Source organism: Arachis hypogaea, chromosome 3 (assembly GCF_003086295.3).
Source record: "Arachis hypogaea cultivar Tifrunner chromosome 3, arahy.Tifrunner.gnm2.J5K5, whole genome shotgun sequence".
NCBI classification, from domain to species: domain Eukaryota; kingdom Viridiplantae; phylum Streptophyta; class Magnoliopsida; order Fabales; family Fabaceae; genus Arachis; species Arachis hypogaea.
In genome coordinates, this window is record NC_092038.1 from 77,741,762 (window position 1) to 77,759,424 (window position 17,663).

General features: G+C 41.9%; 1 non-coding gene across 1 annotated transcript; it reads left to right on the forward strand.

Annotated features, from left to right (window-relative positions):
- Positions 1-13,472: 13,472 nt before the first annotated feature.
- On the forward strand, positions 13,473-13,580 carry LOC112793637 (small nucleolar RNA R71). The gene has a single exon (XR_003198339.1). It is a non-coding gene; the product is annotated as a small nucleolar RNA R71 (small nucleolar RNA).
- The last annotated feature ends 4,083 nt before the right edge of the window (positions 13,581-17,663 follow it).

Sequence of the window (17,663 nt, forward strand, 5' to 3'; positions counted from 1 at the left end):
TCAACCTGGCACCCTTTGCAGGCATGCCATGACCTTGGTAGCTCTTGCCCCTCGAGGTTGGACACTTTGTAGTAACCTTTCCCCAGTTCTTCTGAACAACTTGGTATGATCCTTTCCAGTTGGCTGCTAGCTTCTCTTCTCCTGACCGACCTATTCTGATGTCATTTCAGATTAGGATGAGATCGTCATTGCTAGGTTACCTTCCGATTGTATCTTGAGTCTATTTGACGTTTTAACACCTCTTCCTTGGTCCAAGCTCTTTCTCAGATTTCTGGAAGTAGGTCGAGTTCTTCCTTTTGAAGTTGGGAGTTGGCCTCTTCACTGTTGTGGATCAGTCTGGGCGATCCTTCTTCGACCTCCACTGGGATCATTGCCTCCATTTTGTAAGCTAATCGGAAAGGTGATTCCTTTGTGGTGGAGTGTGGAGTTGTCCGATATACCCATAGGACTTGTTGGAGCTTTTTTGGTGGGGCTATGTTTTTGATGTAAAGCTTTGACTTGGTAGTTGGGCTTTTGCTCTGAAGAACTTTGGTTCATTCTGCAAAAAGCTTGCGTCTTTGATCGTTTGTTATCACTTTTCCTTTGTCATTCGCCTTTGAGAAGAATGTGGGCTTTTAGGGTTTTGTTGTTGTTCCTGTTTCTTTTCATCGTTGCCTGACTCCTTTTGTATAAAAGTTCTAGCTTTTGTTTTGACCTTTTGTCTGAGAGGTGTTCGGACTGTTTGGGTATAGATTGTCGGCTTCTCTTCTCTGTGTTCTTGCCCGTTGTTGCCTCCAAAGGGTGCCCCTGGACTTTCGTGTGAGTCCTGGAGTTTCTCTTTTACTGTTGTATCTGACATCTGATGTTTTGCTGTTATTGTCCGAGTTGTTTCCTTATTTGTCTGAGTTGTTTGGTAATAACCCCATGGTTGACCTATGTCTTCTTGAAAAAATATTGCTGAGATGTCCACTAAGATCCCGGACGGCATGCCTGATTGACTGGATTCCATAGTTTTAATGCGTGTTACTGTGGCTGACCCTGAGTACTGTGTGTGACTTAGGAGGTTCCGTAGAATTGGTAGGGATAGGGATGAGGAGAAGAATTATGAGCTGGTGTCGCCAGACTCTGAGGAGAGGGTTTGTTTTCCTTCCTTGTTGTAGTCTTGTAATGTAGCATGGATGAGGCTTCTATTATTGCCCCCCGGTTTGGTGTTGGCTAATTTTGAAAGTACATCAGCTCGGGCATTCTGCTCTCGAGGTATGTGTTGGACTTCATATTTCCTGAATTGTCCGAGTTGTTGGTACTGGCTTGATTTTGAAAGTGCATCAGCTCGGGCATTTTGCTCCCGAGGTATGTGTCGGACTTCATATTCCCCGAAATGTCCAAGCTATTTTCTATTTTTGTCCAGGGTCCCCCGAATTGTCTGAGCTGTTCTCTAGTTTTGTCCAGGGTCCCCCGAATTACCCGAGGTATTTTTTCATGGTGGGATCCTCAGCTTGGTTGCTCCCTTCTATTTGTGAGGTGACTACTTGTGAATCACTAGACATGGTAAGCTCCTACCTTCTTAGCTAGCCTTAAACCAGCGAGTAGTGCTTTGTATTCAGCTTTGTCATTTAACTTGATTTGGCTTCCCTGATCGCTTTATATAATTACGCCTGCACCACTCCCGGTTTTGTTTGAAGAGTCGTCCATGTAGAGTTTCCATATTGTAGGATTTCCCGGGGTGTCAGTGTACTCTGTCATAAAGTCAGCCAGATACTGTGATTTGATGGCTGTCTGAGCTTTATGTTGAAGATCGATTTCGGATAACTTGACTGCCCAGTGTAGAATTCTTCCTGCTAAGTCTATTTTCTGTAGGATGCCTTCTATGGGCTGGTTGGTCCGAACTCTGATAGTGTGAGCTTGAAAGTATGGGTGGAGTCATCGAGAGGTGAGTATGAGGGCGTAGGCGAACTGCTCTATCTCTTGATAGTTTAGTTCGGCCCCTTGTAGAGCCTTGATGATGAAGTAAACGGGTTGTTGCCCACTTTTGTCTTCATTAACTAGTGATGAGGCTATTGCCAGACTTCCCACTACGAGGTATAATATGAGCTTTTCACTTTCCCTTGGTTGGGTAAGAATGGGTGGTTGCCCCAAGAATTTTAAAAATCTCGGAAGGCTTGTTTGCACCCCGTAGTCTTATTCAAACCTCTCTCCCTTCCTTAATATACCTCTTTGAGGTGTACTTTGCGAGATGATTTAGAGATCCTTCCTCCTGTGAATCCTCCATGAACATGTCTCTCAGGGGTGTGAGGTGGACGTTCAACTTGTTCGACCTCTTTGGTGTGAGACGTTCGACTTGTCCGACCTATTTGGTGTGACGTTGACCTTCAACTTGTCCGACCACTTTGGTGTGAGATGGACCTTCAACTTTGTCCGACCTCTTTGGTGTGAAGTGGACCTTCAACTCGTCCGACCTCTTTGTTGTGAGGTGGACCTTCAACGCGTCCGACCTCTTTGGTGTGAGGTGGACCTTTAACTCGTCCGACCTCTTTGGTGTGAGGTGGACCTTCAACTTGTCCGACCACTTTGGTGTGAGGTGGACCTTCAACTTTGTCTGACCTCTTTGGTGTGAGGTGGACCTTCAACTTTGTCCGACCTCTTTGGTGTGAGGTGGACCTTCAACTCGTCCGACCTCTTTGGTGTGAGGTGGACTTTCAATGTGTCCGACCTCTTTTGTTTTTGATTGGGCGAGTTGATGGAATCTTCTCAATGTTGCATATTTCTCGGTAGACATCCACAATAGACACCCGAAGGGGGTGTAATTGTGGTATTTTCTAGGCTTCTCTCCATGTTGATCTTCTTTTTTCTTGGACTCTTTATCCTTATCCCGAGAGGAGTAGGAATGTTCGGTTTTTGAGATCTCTCCTAGTCGAGAGTTTTCCTCCATGTTGATGTACTTTTCTGCTCGTTCTTGTACCTCGTTTAGAGATGTTTGGGTGCTTATTGGATATTGAGTGGCGAAAAGGTCCTTCTCGTAGACCATTGATGAGGCCCCTGATAGCTACTTCTGTTGGCAGACTTTGTATGCCGATACATGTTTAGTTGAATCTTTCCATGTTGTTGCGAAGGCTCTCTCGATCTCCTTGCTTGATCCCTAATAGGCTCGGTGCGTGTTTGGTTCTGTCCTTCTGGATGGAGAATAACGCATCTGAGGCCTCCGTGAAATACATCCTGCTTCTGAAATTGCTAAGATGATGGCTTGGATCTGATGTACCGTCGTACGGGGTCATGTATGGAGCTTTGAAGTCCTTTGGGACCTTTAGCTTTCATGATCTCTTTGGTGAATGGATCTTGGTCCTTGCAGGAGCTATCCTCATGAGAGGATCGATTAGCTTTGGCTTTGAGATCGGCTTCGAGTTTTAGGAGTTTGTCCTCCAATTCCCGGCGTCGCGTTATCTCCCTTTGTAGGTCTTTCTAAGCCTCTCTGGTGGGCGAAATTGTGATCACTACAACTTCGCACAACTAACCAGCAAGTGTACTGGGTCGTCCAAGTAATAAATCTTATGCGAGTAAGGGTCGATCCCACAGAGATTGTTGGTATGAAGCAAGCTATGGTCATCTAGTAAATCTTAGTCAGGCAAACTCAAATGGATATGGGTGATATACGAATAAAACATAAAGATAAAGATAGAGATACTTATGTAATTCATTGGTGGGAATTTCAGATAAGCGTATGAAGATGCTTGGTCCCTTCCGTCTCTCTCTACTTTCCTACTTTCTTCATCCAATCCTTCTTACTCCTTTCCATGGCAAGCTTATGCAAGGGTTTCACCGTTGTCAGTGGCTACCTCCCATCCTCTCAGTGGAAATGTTCAACGCACCCTGTCACGGCACGGCTATCCATCTGTCAGTTCTCAATCAGGCCGGAATAGAATCCAGTGATTCTTTTGCGTCTGTCACTAACGCCCTGCCCTCAGGAGTTTGAAGCTCGTCACAGTCATTCAATCATTGAATCCTACTCAGAATACCACAGACAAGGTTAGACCTTCCGAATTCTCTTGAATGCCGCCATCAGTTCTAGCCTATACCACGAAGACTCTGATCTCATGGAATGGCTGGCTCGGTTGTCAGGCGAGCGCTCGGTTGTCAGGCGATCAACCATGCATCGTGTATCAGGAATCCAAGAGATATCCACCCAATCTAGGGTAGAACGGAGGTGGTTGTCAGGCACACGTTCATAGGTGAGAATGATGATGAGTGTCACGGATCATCACATTCATCAAATTGAAGAACAAGTGGTATCTTAGAACAAGAACAAGCGGAATTGAATAGAAGAACAATAGTAATTGCATTAATACTCGAGGTACAGCAGAGCTCCACACCTTAATCTATGGTGTGTAGAAACTCCACCGTTGAAAATACATAAGAACAAGGTCTAGGCATGGCCGAATGGCCAGCCTCCCAATGATCTAAGATAGCATCAGAACAAAGATAACTACCCAGATATGATCTAGGAACTAGATGTCCAAAGATGAAAATACAATAGTAAAAGGTCCTATATATAGAGAACTAGTAGTCTAGGGTTTACAAAGATGAGTAAATGACATAAAAATCCACTTCCGGGCCCACTTGGTGTGTGCTTGGGCTGAGCATTGAAGCATTTTCGTGTAGAGACTCTTCTTGGAGTTAAACGCCAACTTTGGTGCCAGTTTGGGCGTTTAACTCCCACTTTGGTGCCAGTTTCGGCGTTTAACGCTGGAAATTCTATGGGTGACTTTGAACAACGGTTTGGGCCATCAAATCTTGGGCAAAGTATGGACTATCATATATTGCTGGAAAGCCCAGGATGTCTACTTTCCAACGCCGTTGAGAGCGCACCAATTGGGCTTCTGTTGCTCCAGAAAATCCACTTCGAGTGCAGGGAGGTCAGAATCCAACAGCATCTGCAGTCCTTTTCAGTCTCTGAATCAGATTTTTGCTCAGATCCCTCAATTTCAGCCAGAAAATACCTGAAATCACAGAAAAACACACAAACTCATAGTAAAGTCCAGAAAAGTGAATTTTAACTAAAAACTAATAAAAATATACTAAAAACTAACTAGATCATACTAAAAACATACTAAAAACAATGCCAAAAAGCATACAAATTATCCGCTCATCACAACACCAAACTTAAATTGTTGCTTGTCCTCAAGCAACTGAAAATCAAATAAGATAAAAAGAAGAGAATATGCAAGGAATTCCAAAAACATCTATGAAGATCAGTATTAATTAGATGAGCGGGGCTTTTAGCTTTTTGCCTCTGAATAGTTTTGGCATCTCACTCTATCCTTTTGAAATTCATAATGATTGGCTTCTTTAGGAACTCAGAATCCAGATAGTGTCATTGATTCTCCTAGTTAAGTATGATGATTCTTGAATACAACTACTTATTGAGACTTGGCCGTGGCCCAAAGCACTCTGTCTTCCAGTATTACCACCGGATACATACATGCCACAGACACATAATTGGGTGAACCTTTTCAGATTGTGACTCAGCTTTGCTAGAGTCCCCAATTACAGGTGTCCAAGGTTCTTAAGCACACTCTTTTTGCCTTGGATCACAACTTTATTTCTTTCTATTTCTCTTTCTTTTTCTTTCTTTTTCTCTTTTTTTTTTCAAATTTTTTTTTTGTATTCACTGCTTTTTTCTTGCTTCAAAAATCATTTTTATGATTTTTCAGATCCTCAGTAACATGTCTCCTTTTTCATCATTCTTTCAAGAGCCAACATTCATGAACCACAAATTCAAAAGACATATGCACTGTTTAAGCATACATTCAGAAAACAAAAGTATTGCCACCACATCAAAATAATTAAACTGTTATAAAATTTAAAATTCATGCAATTCTTCTATTTTTCAATTAAGAACATTTTTCATTTAAGAGAGGTGATGGATTCATAGGACATTCATAACTTTAAGGCATAGACACTAAGACACTAATGATCACAAGACACAAACATAGATAAACATAAGCACTAAAATTCGAAAAACAGAAAATAAAGAACAAGGAAATTAAAGAACGGGTCCACCTTAGTGATGGTGGCTTGTTCTTCTTCTTGAAGATCCTATGGAGTGCTTGAGCTCCTCAATATCTCTTCCTTGTCTTTGTTGCTCCTCTCTCATGATTCTTTGATCTTCTCTAATTTCATGGAGGAGGACGGAGTGTTCTTGGTGCTCCACCCTTAGTTGTCCCATGTTGGAACTCAATTCTCCTAGGGAGGTGTTTAGTTGCTCCCAATAGTTTTGTGGAGGAAAGTGCATCCCTTGAGGCATCTCAGGGATTTGATGATGAGAGGGGTCTCTTGTTTGCTCCATCCTCTTCTTAGTGATGGGCTTGTCCTCATCAATGGGGATGTCTCCCTCTATGTCAACTCCAACTGAATAACAGAGGTGACAAATGAGATGAGGAAAGGCTAACCTTGCCAAGGTAGAGGACTTGTCCGCCACCTTATAAAGTTCTTGAGCTATAACCTCATGAACTTTTATTTCTTCTCCAATCATGATGCTATGAATCATGATAGCCCGGTCTATAGTAACTTCGGACCGGTTGCTAGTGGGAATGATTGAGCGTTGGATAAACTCCAACCATCCTCTAGCCACGGGCTTGAGGTCGTGCCTTCTCAATTGAACCGGCTTTCCTCTTGAATCTCTCTTCCATTGGGCGCCCTCTTCACAGATGTCTATGAGGACTTGGTCCAACCTTTGATCAAAGTTGACCCTTCTAGTGTAAGGATGTTCATCTCCTTGCATCATGGGCAAGTTGAATGCCAACCTTACATTTTCCGGACTAAAATCCAAGTATTTCCCCCGAACCATAGTAAGCCAATTCTTTGGATCCGGGTTCACACTTTGATCATGGTTCTTGGTGATCCATGCATTGGCATAGAACTCTTGAACCATTAAGATTCCGACTTGTTGAATGGGGTTGGTAAGAACTTCCCAACCTCTTCTTCGGATCTCATGTCGGATCTCCAGATATTCACTCTTTTTGAGTGAAAAAGGGACCTCGGGGATCACCTTCTTCAAGGCCACAACTTCATAGAAGTGGTCTTGATGCACCCTTGAGATGAATCTCTCCATCTCCCATGACTCGAAGGTAGAAGCTTTTGCCTTCCCTTTTGGTGCACGAAATTGTGATCAATACTTTTCACAACTCAAATAATCCCCGGTAATGATGCCAAAAACTTGGTGTTCACAACCATGGCATAAACACAACTTCACACAACTAACCAGCAAGTGTACTGGGTCATCCAAGTAATAAACCTTACGCGAGTAAGGGTCGATCCCACAGAGATTGTTGGTATGAAGCAAGCTATGGTCACCTTGTAAATCTCAGTCAGGCAAACTCAAATGGGCATGGTGATAAACGCATAAAACATAAAGATAAAGATAGAGATACTTATGTAATTCATTGGTAGGAACTTCAGATAAGCGTATGAAGATGCCTTCCCTTCCGTCTCTCTGCTTTCCTACTGTCTTCATCCAATCCTTCTTACTCCTTTCCATGGCAAGCTTAAGCAAGGGTTTCACCGTTGTCAGTGGCTACCTCCCATCCTCTCAGTGGAAATGTTCAACGCACCCTGTCACGGCACGGCTATCCATCTGTCGGTTCTTGATCAGGCCGGAATAGAATCCAGTGATTCTTTTGCGTCTGTCACTAACGCCCCGCCCTCAGGAGTTTGAAGCACGTCACAGTCATTCAATCATTGAATCCTACTCAGAATACCACAGACAAGGTTAGACCTTCCGGATTCTCTTGAATGCCGCCATCAGTTCTAGCCTATACCACGAAGACTCTGATCTCACGGAATGGCTGGCTCGTTTGTCAGGCGATCAACCATGCATCGTGTATCAGGAATCCAAGAGATATTCACCCAATCGAAGGTAGAACGGAGGTGGTTGTCAGTCACACGTTCATAGGTGAGAATGATGATGAGTGTCACGGGTCATCACATTCATCAAGTTGAAGAACAAGTGATATCTTAGAACAAGAACAAGCGGAATTGAATGGAAGAACAATAGTAATTGCATTAATACTCGAGGTACAGCAGAGCTCCACACCTTAATCTATGGTGTGTAGAAACTCCACCGTTGAAAATACGTAAGAACAAGAGTGATCATTGGCTTCGGTCCCAGAGAGGGAACCAGAAGAACCAAGATCTGATCTAAGAACTAGATGTCCAAAGATGATCAAAGGATCTAAAATAATCCAAAGATGAAAATACAATAGTATAATGTCCTACTTATAGAAAACTAGTAGCCTAGGGTTTACAGAGATGAGTAAATGACATAAAAATCCACTTCTGGGCCCACTTGGTGTGTGCTTGGGCTGAGCATTGAAGCATTTTCGTGTAGAGACTCTTCTTGGAGTTAAACGCCATCTTTTATGCCAGTTTGGGCGTTTAACTCCCATTTTGGTGCCAGTTCCGGCGTTTAACGCTGGGAATTCTGAGGGTACCTTTGTACGCCGGTTTGGGCCATCAAATCTTGAGCAAAGTATGGACTATCATATATTTCTGGAAAGCCCAGGATGTCTACTTTCCAATGCCGTTGAGAGCGCGCCAATTGTGCTTCTGTAGCTCCAGAAAATCCACTTCGAGTGCAGGGAGGTCAGAATCCAACAGCATCTGCAGTCCTTTTTGGTCTCTGAATCAGATTTTTGCTCAGGTCCCTCAATTTCAGCCAGAAAATACATGAAATCACAGAAAAACACACAAACTCATAGTAAAGTCCAGAAAAGTGAATTTTAACTAAAAACTAATAAAAATATACTAAAAACTAACTAGATCATACCAAAAACATACTAAAAACAATGCCAAAAAGCGTACAAATTATCCGCTCATCACAACACCAAACTTAAACTGTTGCTTGTCCTCAAGCAACTGAAAATCAAATAAGATAAAAAGAAGAGAATATGCAATGAATTCCAAAAACATCTATGAAGATCAGTATTAATTAGATGAGCGGGGCTTTTAGCTTTTTGCCTCTGAATAGTTTTGGCATCTCACTCTATCCTTTGAAATTCAGAATGATTGGCTTCTTTAGGAACTTAGAATCCAGATAGTGTTATTGATTCTCCTAGTAAAGTATGATGATTCTTGAGCATAGCTACTTATTGAGTCTTGGCTGTGGCCCAAAGCACTCTGTCTTCCAGTATTACCACCGGATACATACATGCCACAGACACATATTTGGGTGAACCTTTACAGATTGTGACTCAGCTTTGCTAGAGTCCCCAATTAGAGGTGTCCAGGGTTCTTAAGCACACTCTTTTTGCCTTGGATCACAACTTTATTTCTTTCTTTCTTCTCTCTTTTTTTTTTCTTTTTCTTTCTCTTTTTTTTTCGAAATTTTCTCTTTTTTTTTCATTGTTTTTTCTTGCTTCAAGAATCATTTTAATGATTTTTCAGATCCTCAGTAACATGTCTCCTTTTTCATCATTCTTTCAAGAGCCAACATTCATGAACCACAAATTCAAAAGATGTATGCACTGTTTAAGCATACATTCAGAAGACAAAAATATTGCCACCACATCAAAATAATTAAACTGTTATAAAATTCAAAATTCATGCAATTCTTCTCTTTTTCAATTAAGAACAAAATTTTTTTTATTTTTATTTAAGAAAGGTGATGGATTCATAGGACATTCATAACTTTAAGGCATAGACACTAAGACACTAATGATCACAAGACACAAGCATAGATAAACATAAGCACTAAAATTCAAAAAAACAGGAAAATAAAGAACAAGGAAATTAAGGAACGGGTCCACCTTAGTGATGGCGGCTCTTTCTTCCTCTTGAAGGTCCTATGGAGTGCTTGAGCTCCTCAATGTCTCTTCCTTGTCTTTGTTGCTCCTCTCTCATGATTCTTTGATCTTCTCTAATTTCATGGAGGATGATGGAGTGTTCTTGATGCTCCACCCTTAGTTGTCCCATGTTGGAACTCAATTCTCCTAGGGAGGTGTTTAGTTGCTCCCAATAGTTTTGTGGAGGAAAGTGCATCCCTTGAGGAATCTCAGGGATCTCATGATGAGTGGGGTCTCTTGTGTGCTCCATCCTCTTCTTAGTGATGGGCTTGTCCTCATCAATAGGGATGTCTCCCTCTATGTCAACTCCAACTGAATAACAGAGGTGACAAATGAGATGAGGAAAGGCTAACCTCGCCAAGGTAGAGGACTTGTCCGCCACCTTATAGAGTTCTTGAGCTATAACCTCATGAACTTCTATTTCTTTTCCAATCATGATGCTATGAATCATGATAGCCCGGTCTATAGTAACTTCGGACCGGTTGCTAGTGGGAATGATTGAGCGTTGAATAAACTCCAACCATCCTCTAGCCACGGGCTTGAGGTCATGCCTTCTCAATTGAACCGGCTTCCCTCTTGAATCTCTCTTCCATTGGGCGCCCTCTTCACATATGACTGTGAGGACTTGGTCCAACCTTTGATCAAACTTGACCCTTCTAGTGTAAGGATGTTCATCTCCTTGCATCATGGGCAAATTGGATGCCAACCTTACACTTTCCGGACTAAAATCCAAGTATTTCCCCCGAACCATAGTAAGCCAATTCTTTGGATCCGGGTTCATACTTTGGTCATGGTTCTTGGTGATCCATGCATTGGCATAGAACTCTTGAACCATCAAGATTCTGACTTGTTGAATGGGGTTGGTAAGAACTTCCCAACCTCTTCTTCGGATCTCATGTCAGATCTCCGGATATTCACTCTTTTTGAGTGAAAAAGGGACCTCGGGGATCACCTTCTTCAAGGCCACAACTTCATAGAAGTGGTCTTGATGCACCCTTGAGATGAATCTTTCCATCTCCCATGACTCGGAGGTGGAAGCTTTTGCCTTCCCTTTCCTCTTTCTAGAGGTTTCTCCGGCCTTGGATGCCATAAATGGTTATGGAAAAACAAAAAGCAATGCTTTTACCACACCAAACTTAAAAGGTTTGCTCGTCCTCGAGCAAAAGAAGAAAGAATAGAGTAGAAGAAGAAGAAATGAGGAAGAAGGGAATGGCTTTGTGGTTCGGCCAAAAAGGGGAAGAAGTGGTGTTTAGGTTGTGTGAAAATGAAGGAGGGAGGATGGGTTTATATAGGAGAGGGGAAGGGTGATGTTCGGCCAAGTGAGGGTGGGTTTGGGTGGGAAAGTGGTTTGAATTTGAATGGTGGGGTAGGTGGGGTTTTATGAAGGATGGATGTGAGTGGTGAAGAGAAAGATGGGATTTGATAGGTGAAGGGTGTTTGGGGAAGAGGTGTTGAGGTGATTGGTGAATGGGGGAAGAAGAGAGAGAGTGGTGGGGTAGGTGGGGATCCTGTGGGGTCCACAGATCCTGAGGTGTCAAGGAAAAGTCATCCCTGCACCAAATGGCAAGCAAAATTGCGTTTTTAGCCATTTCTGGCGTTAAACGCCGGGCTGGTGCCCATTTCTGGCGTTTAACGCCAGCTTCTTGCCCTTTTCTGGCGTTTAACGCCAGTCTGGTGCCCCTTTCTGGCGTTAAACGCCCAGAATGGTGCCAGACTGGGCGTTAAACACCCATCTGCTAACCTTACTGGCGTTTAAACGCCAGTAGGTGCGTCCTCCAGGGTGTGCTGTTTTTCTTCCTGTTTTTCATTCTGTTTTTGCTCTTTTAATTGATTTTGTGACTTCTCATGATCATCAACCTACAAAAAACATAAAATAACAAAAGAAAATAGTTAATTATAAAACATTGGGTTGCCTCCCAACAAGCGCTTCTTTAATGTCATTAGCTTGACAGAGGACTCTCATGGAGCCTCAGAAATGCTCAGAGCTATGTTGGAACCTCCCAACACCAAACTTAGAGTTTGAATGTGGGGGTTCAACACCAAACTTATAAGTTGGTTGTGGCCTCCCAACACCAAACTTAGAGTTTGACTGTGGGGGCTCTGTTTGGCTCTGTTTTGAGGGAAGCTCTTCATGCTTCCTCTCCATGATGACAGAGGGATATCCCTGAGCCTTAAACACCAAGGATTCTTCATTCACTTGAATGATCAACTCTTCTCTATCAACATCAATCACAGCCTTTGCTGTGGCTAGGAAGGGTCTGCCAAGGATGAGGGATTCATCCATGCACTTCCCAGTCTCTAGGACTATGAAATCAGTAGGGATGTAATGGTCTTCAACCTTTACCAGAACATCCTCTACAAGTCCATAGGCTTGTTTTCTTGAATTGTCTGCCATCTCTAGTGAGATTTTTGCAGCTTGCACCTCAAAGATCCCTAGCTTCTCCATTACAGAGAGAGGCATGAGGTTTACACTTGACCCTAAGTCACACAAGGCCTTCTTGAATGTCATGGTGCCTATGGTACAAGGTATTGAAAACTTCCCAGGATCTTGTCTCTTTTGAGGTAATTTCTGCCTAGACAAGTCATCCAGTTCTTTGGTGAGCAAAGGGGGTTCATCCTCCCAAGTCTCATTTCCAAATAACTTGTCATTCAGCTTCATGATTGCTCCAAGGTATTTGGCAACTTGCTCTTCAGTGACATACTCATCCTCTTCAGAGGAAGAATACTCATCAGAGCTCATGAATGGCAGAAGTAAGTCCAATGGAATCTCTATGGTCTCATTTTGAGCCTCAGATTCCCATGGTTCCTCATTGGGGAACCCATTGGAGGCTAGTGGACGTCCATTGAGGTCTTCATCAGTGGCGTTCACTGCCTCTCTCTCCTCTCCAAATTCGGCCATATTGATGGCTTTGCACTCTCCTTTTGGATTTTCTTCTATATTGCTTGGGAGAGTACTAGGAGGGAGTTCAGTAATTCTCTTGCTCAGCTGACCCACTTGTGCCTCCAAGTTTCTAATGGAGGACCTTGTTTCAGTCATGAAACTTTGAGTGGTTTTGATATCAGATCAGAGACCATGGTTGCTAAGTCAGAGTTATTCTGCTTAGAACTCTCTGTCTGTTGCTGAGGAGATGATGGAAAAGGTTTGCTATTGCTAAACCTGTTTCTTCCACCATTATTATTGTTGAAACCTTGTTGAGGTCTCTGTTGATCCTTCCATGAAAAATTTGGATGATTTCTCCATAAAGGATTATAGGTGTTTCCATAGGGTTCTCCCATGTAATTCACCTCTTCCATTGAAGGGTTCTCAGGATCATAAGCTTCTTCCTCAGATGAAGCTTCCTTAGTACTGCTTGGTGCATTTTGCATTCCAGACAGACTTTGAGAAATCATATTGACTTGTTGAGTCAATATTTTGTTCTGAGCCAATATGGCATTCAGAGTGTCAATCTCAAGAACTCCTTTCTTCTGACTAGTCCCATTGTTCACAGGATTCCTTTCAGAAGTGTACATGAATTGGTTATTTGCAACCATTTCAATCAGCTCTTGAGCTTCTGTAGGCGTCTTCTTCAGATGAAGAGAGCCTCCAGCAGAGCTATCCAAAGACATTTTGGATAGTTCAGAGAGACCATCATAGAAAATACCTATGATGCTCCATTCAGAAAGCATATCAGAAGGACATTTTCTGATTAATTGTTTGTATCTTTCCCAAGCTTCATAGAGGGATTCTCCTTCCTTCTGTCTGAAGGTTTGGACTTCCACTCTAAGCTTACTCAATTTTTGAGGTGGAAAGAACTTTGCCAAGAAGGCATTGACTAGCTTTTCCCAAGAGTCCAGGCTTTCTTTAGGTTGAGAGTCCAACCATGTTCTAGCTCTGTCTCTTACAGCAAAAGGGAATAGCATAAGCCTATAGACCTCAGGGTCAACCCCATTAGTCTTGACAGTGTCACAGATTTGCAAGAACTCAGCTAAGAACTGATGCGGATCTTCCAATGGAAGTCCATGGAACTTGTAATTCTGTTGCATTAGAGAAACTAATTGAGGCTTAAGCTCAAAGTTGTTTGCTCCAATGGCAGGGATAGAGATGCTTCTCCCATAGAAGTCGGGAGTAGGTGCAGTAAAGTCACCCAGCACCTTCCTTGCATTGTTGGCATTGTTGTTGTTTTCGGCTGCCATGTGTTCTTCTTCTTTGAAGAATTCGGTTAGGTCCTCTACAGAGAATTGTGCCTTAGCTTCTCTTAGCTTTCGCTTCAAGGTCCTTTCAGGTTCAGGATCAGCCTCAACAAGAATGCCTTTGTCTCTGCTCCTGCTCATATGAAAGAGAAGAGAACAAGAAAATATGGAATCCTCTATGTCACAGTATAGAGATTCCTTGAGGTGTCAGAGGCAAAGAAAATGGAAGGCAGAAGTAGAAAATTCGAACTTATCAAGAAAGATGAAGTTCAGATTTTGCATTAAGGAATAGTGTTAGTCCATAAATAGAAGGATGTGAGAAGAAGGGAAGTGGTTTTCGAAAATTAAGTAAGAAATTTTGAAAACATTTTGAAAAGCACTAATTAATTTTCGAAAACCAAGAGTGGGAAAGAGATCAAGTGATTTTTGAAAAAGATTTTGAAATTAGAAATTAAAAAGATTTGATTGAAAACTATTTTGAAAAAGATGTGGTTAAGAAGATATGATTGGTTTTTTTAAAAAGATGTGATTGAGAAGATATGATTTGAAAAACATTTTAAAAAGATTTGATTTTAAAAAAAAATGACTTGGCTATCAAGAAAAGATATGATCCAAACATTAAACCTTTCTCAACAGAAAAGGCAACATACTTGATATGTTGAATCAAATCATTAATTGATAGCAAGTGTCTTTGAAAAAGGAGAGAAATTGATTTTGAAAGCATGTGATTGAAAAGATATGATTTGAAAAAGATTTGATTTTGAAAAACTTTGAAAACTTGAAAAAAATTGCATTGAAAACAGAATCTTCCCTCTTGTGCCATCCTGGCGTTAAACGCCCAGAATGGTGCACATTCTGGCGTTTAACGCCCAAAACTATACCTTTTTGGGCGTTAAACGCCCAACCAGGTACCCTGGCTGGCGTTTAAACGCCAGTCTGTCCTTCTTCACTGGGCGTTTTGAACGCCCAGCTTTTTCTGTGCAATTCCTCTGCTGTATGTTCTGAATCTTCAATTCTCTGTATTATTGACTTGAAAAGACACAAATTAAAAATATTTTTGGATTTTTCATAATAAGGAATAATCAAAATACAACTAAAATCAAATAACAATGCATGCAAGACACCAAACTTAGCAGTTTGTATACTACTGACACTAATGAAAATGCATATGAGACACATAAACACTCAAACCAAGAGAATTCAAAGATCAGAATAAGAAATCATCAAGAACAACTTGAAGATCCTTAAGACACATGAATGGATGCATGTAATTGACACCAAACTTAAAATGAGACACTAGACTCAAACAAGAAATATTTTTGGATTTTATGATTTTGTAATTTTTTTGTGTTTTTCGAAAATTAAGTGGAAAAAGGTATCAAAATTCTTAATGAGAATTCCAGGAATCATGCAATGTTTAGCCTAAGACTCCGGTCCAGGAATTAGACATGGCTTCGCAGCCAGCCAAGCTTTCAAAGAAAGCTTCGGTCCAAAACACTAGACATGGCCAATGGCCAGCCAAGCCTTAGCAGATCACTGCTCCAACAGCAAGATCAACAAGCTCTTGTGATGATAAGTTGAAACCTCGGTCCAATGAAATTAGACATGGCTTCACAGCCAGCCAGACTTCAACAAATCATCATGAAACACTAGAATTCATCTTCAAGAATTCTGAAGAAAAAAAATACCTAATCTAAGCAACAAGATGAACCGTCAGTTGTCCATACTCGAACAATCCCCGGCAACGGCGCCAAAAACCTGGTGCACGAAATTGTGATCAATACTTTTCACAACTCAAATAATCCCCGGTAATGATGCCAAAAACTTGGTGTTCACTACCATGGCATAAACACAACTTCGCACAACTAACCAGCAAGTGTACTGGGTCGTCCAAGTAATAAACCTTACGCGAGTAAGGGTCGATCCCACAGAGATTGTTGGTATGAAGCAAGCTATGGTCACCTTGTAAATCTCAGTCAGGCAAACTCAAATGGGTATGGTGATAAACGCATAAAACATAAAGATAAAGATAGAGATACTTATGTAATTCATTGGTAGGAACTTCAGATAAGCGTATGAAGATGCCTTCCCTTCCGTCTCTCTGCTTTCCTACTGTCTTCATCCAATCCTTCTTACTCCTTTCCATGGCAAGCTTAAGCAAGGGTTTCACCGTTGTCAGTGGCTACCTCCCATCCTCTCAGTGGAAATGTTCAACGCACCCTGTCACAGCACGGCTATCCATCTGTCGGTTCTCGATCAGGCCGGAATAGAATCCAGTGATTCTTTTGCGTCTGTCACTAACACCCCGCCCTCAGGAGTTTGAAGCACGTCACAGTCATTCAATCATTGAATCCTACTCAGAATACCACAGACAAGGTTAGACCTTCCAGATTCTCTTGAATGCCGCCATCAGTTCTAGCCTATACCACGAAGACTCTGATCTCACGGAATGGCTGGCTCGTTTGTCAGGCGAGCACTCGGTTGTCAGGCGATCAACCATGCATCGTGTATCAGGAATCCAAGAGATATTCACCCAATCGAAGGTAGAACGGAGGTGGTTGTCAGTCACACGTTCATAGGTGAGAATGTTGATGAGTGTCACGGGTCATCACATTCATCAAGTTGAAGAACAAGTGATATCTTAGAACAAGAACAAGCGGAATTGGATGGAAGAACAATAGTAATTGCATTAATACTCGAGGTACAGCAGAGCTCCACACCTTAATCTATGGTGTGTAGAAACTCCACCGTTGAAAATACATAAGAACAAGAGTGATCATTGGCTTCGGTCCCAGAGATGGAACCAGAAGAACCAAGATCTGATCTAAGAACTAGATGTCCAAAGATGATCAAAGGATCTAAAATAATCCAAAGATGAAAATACAATAGTATAATGTCCTACTTATAGAAAACTAGTAGCCTAGGGTTTACAGAGATGAGTAAATGACATAAAAATCCACTTCTGGGCCCACTTGGTGTGTTCTTGGGCTGAGCATTGAAGCATTTTCGTGTAGAGACTCTTCTTGGAGTTAAACGCCAGCTTTTATGCCAGTTTGGGCGTTTAACTCCCATTTTGGTGCCAGTTCCGGCGTTTAACGCTGGGAATTCTGAGGGTGACTTTGTACGCCAGTTTGGGCCATCAAATATTGGGCAAAGTATGGATTATCATATATTTCTAGAAAGCCCAGGATGTCTACTTTCCAATGCCGTTGAGAGCGCGCCAATTGGGCTTCTGTAGCTCCAGAAAATCCACTTCGAGTGCATGGAGGTCAGAATCCAACAGCATCTGCAGTCCTTTTTGGTCTCTGAATCAGATTTTTGCTCAGGTCCCTCAATTTCAGCCAGAAAATACCTGAAATCTCAGAAAAACACACAAACTCATAGTAAAGTCCAGAAAAGTGAATTTTAACTAAAAACTAATAAAAATATACTAAAAACTAACTAGATCATACCAAAAACATACTAAAAACAATGCCAAAAAGCGTACAAATTATCCGCTCATCACCTTTCCTCTTTCTAGGGTTTCTCCGGCCTTGGATGCCATAAATGGTTATGGAAAAACAAAAAGCAATGCTTTTACCACACCAAACTTAAAAGGTTTGCTCGTCCTCGAGCAAAAGAAGAAAGAAGAGAGTAGAAGAAGAAGAAATGAGGAAGAAGGGAATGGCTTTGTGTTCGGCC